The sequence below is a fragment of the Myodes glareolus genome, chromosome 5 (genome assembly GCF_982192425.1).
Source record: "Myodes glareolus chromosome 5, mMyoGla1.1, whole genome shotgun sequence".
In the NCBI taxonomy this organism is placed as follows: Eukaryota; Metazoa; Chordata; class Mammalia; order Rodentia; family Cricetidae; genus Myodes; species Myodes glareolus.
Window position 1 is genome coordinate 112803762 of NC_142030.1, and position 14800 is coordinate 112818561.

The 14800-nt window shown below is 47.3% G+C and overlaps 1 protein-coding gene across 8 annotated transcripts in view; it reads right to left on the reverse strand.

The window, feature by feature from the left end:
- The window catches only part of Rnf152 (ring finger protein 152), a 76366-nt gene that overhangs the window by 27249 nt on the left and 34317 nt on the right, over positions 1-14800 (reverse strand). The window lies entirely within an intron of this gene.

Sequence of the window (14800 nt, forward strand, 5' to 3'; positions counted from 1 at the left end):
GGCTGAGGCCTGTCTTTACTTTAAAGGGGGAGGAAACAGGAAGGCAACTCAGTTGGTGAGCCATGCGAACATGAGGACCAAAGTTCACTCTCCATAAAAAGCAGGGTGTGCCTCACACCCTGAAGTAACAACACAATTTGGAGTCGATTTTTTTTAAACAGGACATGAAGGAATGAGGGGGGATATGGGAGGAGCTAAGAGAAAGGACATTGTATGAAATTGTCAAATAGTTGATAAAATATTTTTAAAGCAGGGTGTGGCCACATGCATTCCTAATACCAACTCCAAGTTAGCAGAGGCAGATGGGGCTCCCCAGCTAATGGAAGACACTGTATCAAAATATAAGACTCTCGAGGAACAACACCTGAGCTTAACTTCTGGCTTCCACATGCACTTGTATGTGGGCCTGCACAAACATTTGTATCTGCCCTCAAAAACACACATGCATGCACACACATGAACAATACATCACACACACACACACGCATGCACACACACAGCCCAGAGGAGCTGCCCTGCCCTTCTCCATCTAATGGCACAGGAATGGACTGTGTAGCGGGTCACAAGCCCTCACTAGATGCTGAATCTTCCCACATTCCTTTGGCCTCTGAAACTAGGAAAAATAACCTTTGGTTGTAACTTTCCCAGTGTGTGGTATGTTATTATAGACCCACAAGGCACCATCTAAGGACCTGAAGTGGGCAAGGCTCAGTATAGCCTGCAGTCGTGGTGCCTTTTCTGCACAGCCCCACGTAGCTGTGCCTACTAAGCAGGGATGGGAAGACGGTGTCCTGACATCAGAGACCCTCACCCTCTACTGCACTCTCATGCTCTGCTCCGCTAGCTGACCATGTCGTCTTGTCTACAGCCAGACCACCCTGAATACGCCTGATCTCATCCAACTGGCCATTTTTGTTGTGCTGTTTTGTGTTTAACTCCGCTTTGTGGCCTCATAGGGAGCTTTCAGGAATTCCTGGGTTCCCTTAAAGAGTCCTAACTCAGTCCCCAGAACCCAGGACCCAGACAGAACCAACCTGGTCCACAGGAGAATCTTCCCTTTGAATAGTAGTACCCAAAAGAGTTCCCACGGGTAAGAGTGACAATCATATTTGATTGTCAGGTAGCCATGCATGCAACAAAGGGACAAGTCCATCTGTGGGTTTCCAGAATATTCCATTCAAAGCTCCTCTCTCCTTTGCTAGCAGCACTATGTGGCTTCTGCCTTTATTTATTATTCCATCTTCAGAAGTATCTATTACCCTGGGTAACACAGACGCACTTACCTACTGAAAGGGCTGATGGGGGAGAAAAAGACCCCACTGGATAAGCAAAGTCATGCAAGGGAAGGGCAGGTAGAAGTCAGACTTGACCCATACAGATCTTCTGTCCTTTAGAGATGGCAAGCAGGTTCCTGGCATGATGGGTGTTTAACAATACTGTCAGAGATTTCTATTGCATGTGTATAAAATGTTACCACAAAGGCCTAACATTCTGGATAACTTACATTTCTCAAAAGAGAGAAAGGCATGTAATAAACATCCCTTGCTTGCTATTTGATATGACACTAGCGAGGCCCAAGGAACCAATCCATGAGGCAGTCTCCTGTCTATTAATAATAGTTGCAAAAAGACACAGTTCAGAAATCTACGCTGCATTTAAAGATAATAAACATGCATACCGAGTCTGTAGAGTAGTGACGGCCTCAGGAGACACCTTTCAGGTGTGTGAGGATCCCTCTAACCTAGGGATTCTCAAGTTTGGGGTGTCGTAAGCATACCAAGAAAGTGCTGAGGGTGACAGACCCCTCTTCCAAGGAATGGAAGAGAAAACAAATACACACACCCTTTGTGCACACAGCTGCGCATACATTGCCTGGAGGCTGATCCCTGAACCCCTCTCCTGTCATGATTGAAGAATCCGCCTACTGTGTTCCCTGTGCTTTCAGGGGCCAATGAGTGCTCTGGGCTGAGTTTGAACAGCAACATCAGAGAACACAGGTCAACTAGCTTCCCAAAGACAGATGGGAATGCTTCAGACTTTGTGGGTCTGTCTGTAGCAATTACTCAACTCTATCACGGTAGCGGAAAGTGGACGTGACCATGTTCTAGTAAAGCTTTCTTTACAAAAACAGAAGTAGAAGCTGTGTGAGTGAACGGCCTGCCACGCAAGCGCAAAGACCTGGATTCCATCCCCAGAGCATTGTTGTGCATGTGTCTACACACCACTACAGAGGCAAAACATTTGGATCCTTGGGCTCTCTGGCTAACTGATAGATCCTATCTTAAAGAAAACCTAAGGCACCCAGAGTCCAACAGCTGAGGTCCCCTGGGCTCCACATACAAACATCTACCTGCACACACACACACACACACACACAGAGAGAGAGAGAGAGAGAGAGAGAGAGAGAGAGAGAGAGAGAGAGAGAGAGAACAGGGGAAGGAACTAAAGCCACTGCTCTTGCCCAGCATATGTGAGGCTTTAGTTTAATTCCAAGCACTGGAAAGTAAAAGAAACCCAGTACAAAGAACACAATAGGAAAATCCCCCAAGCTAAGCCAAGCTCAGGGATCTTTAAATGGCTGTGCTCATTTCTGCCCGGTATTTCTCACACTCACTTGTTATCCTCTGACCAGCAGTACCATGTATGACACCTCTTTCCTCCTAAACAATTTGCTGTGAACAAGCCATTGTTCCCTTTGCAGCTAACACAATGAAGGCAGAATAATTCCAGGTACCAACATTTCCTGGAAGACCCTGTGCGACCTCGTCCCCTAACTCACTGTGCTGTGCTGTTCATGGACAGCTGACCACAAGCCAGATGACAAAGAAACACATTCGCTCATGTTCCCAGGGCTCCTCTCTGCAGGAGGCTGCTGTCACTGTGTGAACAAACCTGGCAGCTGCCACACTCTGCCACCCCAGGGGGGTTTTGTTTCCCTGGTGTCTAGAACCACAAGAGGTGCTGCCTGGCCTCTGCTTCCCTTCATGACAGAAGGTCAGGTGTTCAGCCATGAGATGCCCATCTGCCCTCCTCCTTCGCTTACACCACAGCCTGGAGGTTACATGGAAGGGGCATGGGTTGGACAGGTTTCCTCCCGAGCCCCACATCTGGAGCACAGGCCTGAGGACACACTAGCCACTCTGCTCCAAAAGGATTGCAGGAGGCAGGGCTGCTAGACAATCCAAAAAGGAAATTGTGTTTTCATTTCGCATGTACCCTGTATGAAAGCCAGCTCTCACCAGAAGTAACCTAGGCCTGTGGTGAACCATAATACTGATGCTTTGGGAAACCAAAGCATGCTGCAGTTTATCAAGAAATTTAACAGAGAATTACCATTTCATTTAGCAAATCCACTGTGGGCACATGCCCAGAAAAACCAAAAGCAAGACCTTGAAGACTTAAAGACATATCCTTCCATATTATTTCTAATAGATAAAATAAGAAAAATTCAGGCATTACAGACAGATGAACAGATAGGTAAAATACAATACGTTCATACAACGAACTACTATTTTGCAGCCTTAAAAAGATGAAAAACCTGCCACCTGCTATAATATCGATGTGCCTTGAGGTCACTACACTGAGTAAGCCAGTCACAAAAACACAAGGATCATATGACCCCACTGAAGCAAGGTAATTCATACAGTCAAAGGGATATGGCTTCGTGGCGCAATGCCCTCCTGCTATATACAAGGCCCTGGTTTCTCTCCCGAGCACCACACACACACACACACACACACACACACACGTACACACATACACATGCACACACATGTACATACTTATACACACAGAGGCACACATGAATGCACACACACGTACACACATGCACGCGCACACACATACTTATACACACATGCACACTCAAGCACACACACATGCACATGCACTCACATGCATATGCACACGCATACTTATATACACACAGGTATAGGCACATATGCACATGTGCGCACACACAAGCATACATACACATACACTTGACACACACAGGCACACATGCATACACACATACTCATACGCTTGTACACACACATAGACACACATACACAGGCACACATGCACACACACATGCACCCACACATATGCATACACTTGTACACACACATAGACACACATACGCAGGCACACATGCACACACACATGCACACACACATATGCATACACTTGTACACATACATAGGCACACATACACAGGCACATATGCACAAGCACGGGGGATAGAGGGTGTGAGAGAGACAGTGATTTTTGTCAGGAACCGAGAGGTGTTTTAAAAGGTAGGGTTAGTATTTAAGAGGTACAGAGTTTAAATTCTACAAAACAAAACTGGAAAGTTCCGGAAATTGTGGCGGTGAGTATTTAACATCAGTGAACCATACATTTAAAATAAAGCTGGGGCTGGGAGGCAGCTGAGTTGGTAAAGTACTTGTTGTGTAAGCACACGGACCCGAGTTCAGCTCCCCAGAAGCACTGCAAAGCTCCAAGGGCTGCAATGAGTGATGCAATGCATGTGTGACCTCTGCACCAGGTAGGCAGGCACAGGCAGACACCTGAAGCGCTCTCAAGCCACTTCTCTGAGTCCGTGGGCTTTGGGCTCAGAGATAGAACATCTCAAGAAATATAAGACAGAGAGTGAGAGAAACACATATTCAGTGTTGACGTATGACATCTGTACAGACAAATAGAGACATGTTCTGGGACCTGTATGTGTGTGCATGCATACAAGTGCACACACACACACACATACACAAACATGTGCACACACCAACATACACACAGGCATATGCCACATGTATAAAAATTACATGAATATAAAATAAAAAGACAAAAATGAAAGAATGTTATATGTATTTCACCATAAGAAAAAGCTTAATACATTGCAAGGCAGGAGGAACCCTGCAGTGACTTTCCGCCAAAACAAAAGGGAGTCCTCCATCACTCCAGGCTGGTGGTGGAACCCATGCCCAGTCTCCGGAGTCTCTCACTTGATCCTTGGCCTTGCTCTGGCTTACAGGGAACTCATAAGAACATTTTTCATCCAAAGATAAGATTCCACGCAGACAGTCAGGGCATCGGTCCCCTCGTGTCTATTTAGAAATAAGGTAATAGGAGCATGGATGCCCAGGTAACATGGTTTAAACCCTTTATCTCCTGTGAGGGCAATAAAACTTGATTTCTCAAGGGATTTGTAAAGTCCATTTAACCTAGTTTTGAAAGATTCTGATGACCTTTAGATATTCACATAGCCTTGCCAAAAAAAAAAAAAAAGCTATGCTTCTTTAATCTCTTGATTAACAATTTATGCAGAGCAAATAACAGGGCCTGATTCCTTCACTTTACTCCCTTTCTTCTCCTTGGGCCATCCCTGGACACAAGACCAGACCCTGTGATGTTTACACACTGCTAGGGAGGCAGGCTAAAGTGACCTTTATGGTCATTTGTAGAGGTGACAGTTTGGATGTGTGTAGGGGGAAACACCAGACCTCAGAAAAAACCTCACTGGATAATCAATCATCCCAAACATCAGAACTCTTCTGGGGCTGGCACCAGCACCTGCCATTCAGCTGCCATCTGCACTGACTCTACCACCCAGGAGCTTCTGTACAGAAACAAAACAAACAAAACAAAAGCCGATCTCCCTTCCAATAAGATGTTGAAGTTTTTAGCTTGTATTCGAAGAGTGGTTCGCCCCCTGCGGGTTCCAAAGGTTCCGCTGTCATTTCATTTCAAGGGTCTTAAGACACAGCTGGGTCCATGCGAAATTAAATCTGCTGTCAGAATAAGACTACAGGCTCCTCTCCACCACTTCAGCAAACCCACTCTTGGGGGGCCTCCCAGAGCGACAGTCATCACTGTCCCTTAAAAGATCTGACCTTGAACCCATTTGAAAGCTTATACAATGCACACTGCTACAATTTCAATGTGCACCCCCAAAATGTGCACGTTGTGGCCTGATCCCCCATTTAAAGGGATGAGAAGGAGTCGAGGTCACGAGGGTGGTCATCACAACCCGAGCCAACCACTGTGCAGGGACACAGCTAGAAGCCACCATCTGTGTAGTAGGCTCTCATCAGACACCAGATTTCCCTTGATCATGGGCTTTTACCCTCCAGAATGATGAGGACGACATCTCAGTGGTGTCTAAGTCAGCCTATGGCATTCTGTTACCATTGCCTAATGCGAGTGAGAGATACACTTCCTAATTCTCAAAGCAACCTGGCTCTCGTTTTCTCCTCTCTTTTCTAAGATGTAAAAGTTAGCCCCTCTTACACAGGGATTGTCTGCTATGGTATCATGTAATGAAAATCAAAGGTTTAAAGCCATTATTATCAAATAGTGGGACACTTCCTCGCAGCCATATATGTAGCCTCTAATTCAGTCCCTTCGCTGCCGCACGCTGCTCACTTCCCAGACTTTGGACTTCTGCTCCTGCAGTGAGGACATTCCTTCCCTCCTCCCTAGAGCACCAGCGGCAGCCTCTCTGCACCAGGGTGTCCTTATTCTCTTCTCCCAGTGTTGGCCCCCAGACGCTGGTGTCATCAACCTCACCACTGCACGTGACCATGAGGCGCAGTCTGTGCGAGAGGCGCCAGGCACAGGACTTCCTGGGAAGAATGCTAGAACTCGCGGTGCACTCCCCAAGGTCCTGAGCTGCCCAAAGACAGTTTAGAGGTCGGACCAGACAACACCCTTTAGAAATTCTCCGGTTTGAACTTGAATCTCCCACACAGGTACTGAGGATGTACTGAGGTGGTGTACCCACTTAGCAAACCAGAGGTCCTGGGTTCAATTCCCCAGTACCACTTACACTGGGATGGTAAAGGCACACAGGCCTGAACGGCAACCTCTAGCCACTCCTTGATCCCTCATCCTCCTCAGTCAGCTTGAGCTACATTAGACCCTGTCTCAAAATAACAAAAGGGAATTTAAGTCTCCCACCTACCTTCAAACAGTATTCTGAAGATGGGGGCCACAGCACATCAACCAGCTCAGCACACACGGGAGCCCTCCCACACCTACTTGGCAATCTCTGAGCTGGAAGTAACTGTGATGGGGCAGAAGGGAAAAAAGAAGCAGAGAGAAATGGACTGGGACTATCACCCATGTGGTACAGTGCTTACTACCTACCGCACATGAAGCCCTGGGTGTCACAAAAACCAGGGGAGGTGACCCATGCTGATATGCCTACCAACTCCGGAAGTAAAGGCAGAAGGATTAGAAGTCCAAGATCATTTTCAACTACATACTGTTAGAGCCTATTCTACGTAAGCTTTTAAAAAGGGAAAATAAAGGACAAAACTTAGGTAACTAACCAAAGAAAACAGGTAGAAATGAAACAAGAAGCACTGTCATGGTGGCGTGGGGAGTACATGCTGCACCTCACTGGGCGCCTGGTCCAGTCTCTGGACTCACGGTGGAAGACAAGAACAGACTCCCCAAGTTCTTCTCTGACCTATACACAGGTGCCCTCCCCCTTCTTTCTCTCTCTTTGTCTGTCTTTCTGTGTCTCTCTGTCTCTTTCTGTGTGTCTCTCTGTCTCTGTGTGTATGTGTGTCTTTCTGTGTCTCTCTGTCTCTTTCTGTGTGTCTTTCTGTCTCTCTGTGTGTGTCTTTCTCTCACACATACACACACATAAATTATATTTTTAAAATTAATGTAAAAGAATCTGAATAACATTAAAAGCAGAAATAGAGTCCTGTGGTCTAGCACTTGCTCAGAATGTGGTGTCAGACTCTATCACCACAATAAAACACACACACACACACACGCACACACACACATGCATGCACACGCACATGCATAAGAGCAACATTCAACTTATAAAGTGGGCAACAGACAAACTGCTAAACAAGCCTTTTCTGCCTGCCAAGTCTGCTCTCGTGGCTGACTCAAAGTCCTTGTCTAACACCAGAACACTTGGACACTGGGCCCTCTGTGTGTGAGCATGTGTGAGCTAGGCAATATAGCTACCACAGAGCTGGTAAAAACGGTGTAAGTCCCTTCTTACTGGTCCAGCGATGATCCTGGAACCTATTAACTATACATGTGTGTCTTTGAATTTGTGGTAAATACAAATGCATATTTAGCCCTGAAGTGAATTCTCAAAATTATCTACCATGGTATAGAGATTTGTCTTTCTTAAAGCATGCTTCAAAGAGAGCATGCCTCCAAGGGTGGCAGAGTTTTTTTATTTAGAATGCCTGTTCAAACACTAGGGAGGTCACTCACTTGGGATTGCCACCAGGGTCTTGTAAAAACGTCTCAAAGTTAACAAGTCCAAAGCAGAATCCTTGGTTCTCGATGTCCCCCAGAAAACTGCTCTCCCCTTAGTCTTCCCAGCAGCTAATGGCAGCCCTAGACACCACCACTTTTTCTTTTTTTAGTACTCAATTTTTAATTTTTCTTTTGGTCCTAAGAATTAAATCTAGGACTTTCTATATGCTAAGAAAGTACTCTGCCACCGAATCCCAACAACCTTCATTCGTATCTAAGATGTCTCTCTCATCCCATCCTCTGCTCACCCACAGGTTTGACCTTAAATCCACTTACAAGCCTTCTCTGCTCCACTGACCAGGGCTGTCTTGTGAGCTGCCCCGCTCTGGCTGGGGATTTTGATAGTAGCCCAGCGTGGATCTCTGTTCAACTCTGTGTATTGGGCACCGCAGTCTTGTTGTCACGCCTGCGGGAGTTCACTACCCTCTCCCAACCCTGCAGTACCAGCCTTTCCCACAGCTCCTGTGACACACAACTACCCCATCCCTCCCCGCATGCCTCCCATGGCTCTCCTTGCCCCAGTCTTGCTAGCTAGCTCAGCAACTCCAGGCTAGCCTCCACTCCCTTGACTCTGCAGGACTCTGACACATGCTGACACACCTCCCCTCTTCACTTCCTCTGGACCTGTGCCCCAAGGCATTGTCTTATCAAGGCTTTCCTTGAGCCCTGTTGGGGTTTGAAGGAGAATGGTCCCCATATGTTTGACTGCTTGGTCCCCAGTAATTGAAATTGTTTAGGAAGGCTTAGGAGGCGTGGCCTTGCTGGGGGAAGTGTGTTACCCTGAGTGGGCTTTGCATTTTCAAAAGCCCTTGCCAGACCCAGTCTGCCTCTCCCTGCAGCTTGTGGATCAGATGTGAGTGCTCAGCTACCTCTCCAGCACTATGCCTGCCGCCATGCACCCCCCATGAGGTTCTCTGTGAACTAACTCTGTGAAAATATAAGCAAGCCCCCAATAAAATGTTTTTTCTATAAGTTGCCTTCTCCTCACGGCTATAGAACAGTAACAAGACCTTTTTTGAAATGACATCTCCTAGCATCTTTTGTTCATTTTCTTTGTTTGCCATTAAAAAAAATTGAGACACACATATGCCCCCTCCCTATTCCAGGCTGTATGACATCATCCTATCTCCTTGCATGATCAGCTCTCTGTGCTCTTCTCCTGCTGGGACCCCAGCATCTGGAGCTGTGCTCTGCTCTCAGCACATACTCAGAATAAGGCTGCCTCTGGGCTCCTCTCCCATCAACCAACAATTAATAAGTCCTGTGAGGGGGCAGGAAGAGCTGCTCTCGCCAACTCTGTGTTCCACAACACTGTTTACACTTCCCTGGCTTGTTCAATGTTTTTGCAAGAAGCACTGCTATTTCTACAATCTTTGTAACCATGAATAATAGCCCCATATGTCTGGATGACTACATATTCTAAGAGAGATGCTCTTGGTTTTTATGTCAAACGCAATGAAGGAGAAGAAACAGAGTGGCCTGTAGCTCAGTGTCAGACTGCGTGCTTAATATGTGTGAAACCTTTGGTTCAGTCCCGACAGCTCCAGGGGAAGTAAGTCACTATTCCTTGGCTACCAGTCACCCTCCCCAACATCTCTACAAGTCAACTGAAGATGTGCAAGCAATGTCGTTGCTTAAATGCACAGACTTTGGCTGGAAAAGGCCTGAACAAAACATAGTCACCAAAGCAGCAGGATTAGCAACAGTGGAAGCTCCTTCTAATAGCAGGGTTGAGTAGACCAAACAAGCCCTACCAGCAGGTTCAGTGGAAGGCCGTTCTTTCCAAAGAGCTCCTGACTCTATGCGGAGTAGGCTGTGATAGAGAAAGCACCGGAAGCGGGGTGGGCAGGTGTCCTCTGACTTCTCAGTTCTCATCCTTCACTTTCTACTAGAGATCAAAACCAACCTGAACTCCGAACCTTTCTCCCTCCTCTTTTCACAGGGTCCTGCAGCATCTGGTGCAAGCTGAGAAGCTGTTTGCAGCAGCTCCTACTGTGTTCACTAGGGACTGTTCTGGACCTTCACAGCTGCCTTGATGCAAGGATGCTCGATTTCGTCATGTGATCACAGCACCCACAGAATCTGCAAATACACAGACTATACTGAAACTTGGAAAGTTTGAATGGTTTCTGGCTCAAACTCCATTGAAAAACAAGGCTGAGTTCTATACTACACGGTCTGCTTTCTTTATAGAAGAATCTTCATTTTGTTTCTCTAAGGAATTCCTCTGGGCCCATTATTATACCTTAAAAGAAGTAAGTTTTAGCAGACATTGGGGCCCCTCTTGGCTGCAGACATATTAAGGAGGTCTGAGTCCCTGAGTTGAAGCAGCTGAAGGTGACTACCAGAATCACTCTGAAGTCCGTGCACTTTTTGTCAAATGTGGAGAAAGAACTTTTGAATGTTGAACTGGACAACACTACACTGTAGCTTCTCACTGTACCCCTCAGGCAGACAGATCTCCCTCATAAACTGGGTTTTAGGGGGTACCTTGCTTCTTGACAAATTCCTAGCAGATTCTATGAATGTAGGGTCATTCTCAGCATTTCTGAGAGCTCGGCATCCCTAGTGCTAAGAGACTCTCGCGTCTCTGTTCAAACTGTCAGGGAGACATGGAGGAGCACCAGCTACTGGGCTCCCTGTCTCTGAAAGAGGCCCTTTCCTTTTACTGCCCAACTGTGGGTTTTATAGCCACCTCGGCAATTCCAGACTGATGAAAGCCCATGAATCAGAGCTGCCGGAACTGAAGTGGCAAGGCTACCTCTACAGGACACTTGACTGGTCACGTTACCTGCCCTGCTGTGCCTTCAGGCCTCCTTCCCGACAGCCATGAAAACAGCACCTGACACAGCTCCTGCGTGGTGAGGGGAGGAAGCCCGAGCAAGGCTCACCCGCGGCACATCGTCTGGCACGCAGCAGCCTCACCCGCGGCACATCGTCTGGCACACAGCAGCCACTTGTGCCACCATTATCCCAACCCCATCATTTTTCCTTCCGGGGTTCCACGTGGAACTGGAGGAGGAACGAAATTCTCTGAACACATTCAACAATTCCTCCACATCCTTAAAACGGTTCTCCTGTAGGTCTCCAGTAAAACAACCCAAACGGCTGGTACAATCCCACCAAACTGGTGACCAGCTCTAACTGCCAATAAAACTCAAACTACTGAAAGGTAGAACCGAGCTGCACAAAGCTATTTGAACCATAAGAAACTTGTATTGAGGGATCTCAGGAAAAGAGGATTTTACTCTGCACCATTTCTATGAGAAACATAAATAGTCACACTAGGACTGGCAAATAGGACCTAGAAACAGGGAGGATAAAACTGCGGCGTGCGATTTTACAGCTGGCCCAAGCTACTTCTTTCAGCTCATGCTGAGAAAGACCCCCTCCCCGGTGACCTCCCCCCACCAGGTGGCCCCAGAACTCACACCAAGTGGGCCCTGGCCAGTTTCCTATGCTGCCCAGTGACAGAACACAGTGTCTTAATCCTTATAACAGCGTGGGGAGGGCATCTTAGCTTCCTGTTTTATAGATAAATAAGCCGTCAGAGTCCCTCAGTGAGGTTCAGGGTCAGCTTTAAACTGAGGCAATATAAACCAGACAGTCTCAAAACACAGATCCGCTTGGTGTGGCCTTTATAAAATCAAGCCTAGAAGTTTCTATGTTAAATGACCAATAAGAAGTCACATGACACCAGAGCAGGTGTCCCTATTTATCCCCCGCCTCAGCATCTTACACAGCCATCTGTTCTTGTGCCTGGAAATAATGGGCTCATTCGCCAGGCCGTCACCTTTCCAGCCATGACCCAGAAATCCCACAGCAAACCCAACAGCAACATCTGCCTGACATCTTACAATTTATAGATATATAAAGGAAGTTTTATCTGCAACCTCTTCCCTGTGTCATGTGGAAAGCAGACAGTGTCACCTATCGTCAAAGGCCAGGGTGACTAGGTGATGGGCAGCCCAGAGTTGGCCTCAGCAGCACATAACACCACAGCCCAGAACAGCCAAGGAACCAGGAGGCAGTGAGGACAACCGACCGGAAACAGTGGCTTCAAAGGAAGAAATTCCACAATTATCTCTCTCTCCTTTCAACTGGAGACATAAGGATAGATACAAAAGCAATAGTGACCAATTCTCAAGAGACAGCCCTGTTTGAGAAGAGCGCCTCCTCTGTCTGCCTGTTCGCTGACACATCTGAGCAAGGACAGTGTCTGCAGACACTAATGTGGTGGCTCCCGTGCTCAGGAGTGCGGGGTGACTAAACTGCAGGGCTGGCTGGAGTGACTTCACAGCCCCTGGACTGACCATGGGAGAGGACTCAGTATCCTCCGTGGGGCTTCCCCCTAAGCTCAGAGACCACGCCCTGATCAGCCTCACAGGGAACCGGTCTGTGACCTTCAGCAGATCCTCTGCAGGGGTCAGTCTTATTAGAATCATTGCTGCCATCGAGCCTCTGGCGCTTGTTTCCGCGTGACTTTGAGCAGTTCTGAGTTAATTACCTAGGCTGCAGTTTGTATGTCAGGACTCTCTCTCTCTCTCTCTCTCTCTCTCTCTCTCTCTCTCTCTCTCTCTTTCTGTGTGTGTGTGTGTGTGTGTGTGTACACGCAAGTGTGCGTGCACACGCATATGTGGGGGGTGCTGTACATATATGTACAGGCAAGAGGACAACCTGGGCTGTCATTCTTCAGTGCCATCCACCTTGTTTTTTCAAACAGTTTGCCTTGTTGCCCTGGAACTTGCCAATTAGACTAGTCTGGCTGCACTGAGCTCCAGGGATCTGCCTGTCTCCACCCTGGGCCGGGATTACAAGTACGTACCACCAGGCCCTCAGCCTTGCAAAGCAGGTACTTTGTGGATAAAGATCTCCCCAGATTAGACATGAGGACTTTAGAAGTGTAACCAGTGACTCTACCAAGCATCCAAAATCGAGACCCACAGCTCTGGAAAGTAAGAGCTACACCTTCCTGCACCCGCCATAGCTGCTAAGGACCATGAACCATTTCACAGCTAAAACTATTCCATACTAGCCAGGCAGTGGCGGCACACATCTTTAATCTCAGCACTCCGGAGGCAGAGGAAGGCAATCTCTGTGAGTTTGAGGCCAACCTGGTCTACACAGCGAGTTCAAAGACAGTCAAGTCTACACACAAAGAAACCCTGTCTCAAAAAAAAAAAAATCCATAATTTAGAATTCACAGACACAATCTGCTTCCCGCATAATTTAAAGGTATTTGATACTGGTCCCCTGGTCTTCCTGACCTCCCACCTAACCTACAGTTCCAGGTGAATACAAAGTATCACTCTTAAAATTAACAATATCTAGATAGCTTTTTCATAGTCTATAGTCTTAGAAGATACAATGTCCCATTTAACCATGGGAAGAATGGGGAAATAAATTCCTGCTGCTGCTATGACAACTTTCAACAAACTTCAAAGCTGAAAACATGACTGCTTTCTTATCTTATTGATCTGGAGGCCAAATACCTGCAGCTCACCCCACAAGACAGTCACGGCTGGCAGGGATGCTTCCTTCAAGGCTCAGAAAGATTTGTTCCTTCTTCCGTTTTCAGCCTCCAATGGCTTCTGCACCTGAGGCTCAAAGGCCCTTCCTAACTGCCCTCACCCTTCCTCTAGCAATGAAAGGTGTCTCCCAGTATGAGTTCTGACCGTTCCTCTTAGGAAGCTCTTGTGACTGCATTGGGCCCACCTGATACCTGAGACAAACTCCCATCCCCACCCAACAACTTGTCTTAACCACTTTTGTGAACTCTGTTTGCCGTGTAAGATTTTTGGATGCAGGTAAGAGCATCTTTGGAGCTGAGGTGCAGTCTGCTAAAGGCAGGCTTCGCCACTGCTCACACTGTACCTCCTCTCTTCCACAGAGGCTGATTAGTTTGACCTGGGAAGAAAGTCTCAAGGGGGAGATTTCCTAGATCAGGTTAACCTGCGGGCATGCCTGTGAGGAGTGTCCTAGTTCAGGTTAGCCTGCGGGTGTGCCTGTAAGGGGTTTCCTAGATCAGGTTAGCCTGCGGGCCTGCCTGTAAGGGGTTGCCTGCTAGTCCCAGCCAGCCTTTATCTGGAATAGAGGGTTATTTCAGCCAGGGCCCTGAGAAGGCAGTGAGGGTTTCTGCATAAAGGGTAGGTCTTAACTGCTAACTTGGGGTTTCTCTACCACCCCCATTTCTTTCTCCTTCTTACTCTCTCTTCCTCTCTCCACTAATGCATCAGAATCCATTGCTGAATCATAACCACTTTAACAATGGAAGAGAGTAAACAGAGCCAGGCAAATCTTACTGCCAAACCTTTGTCTGTATTCAGTCTGATGTGGAAATAGCAGGGGATCAATGCTGCATCGGAATGCAACTGGCATCAGGGCAGCGAGCTGCATGACCTCCCCAGACTGCAGAGAACTCACTGGCACTGTCTGGAGAACAGGAAAACAGCATCAAAAGGTCAGGTGGAAGAATTCAAGTGAGGAGATAAGTTAAATGAGCTAATGTGGGGGAAGGGGCGGAGAA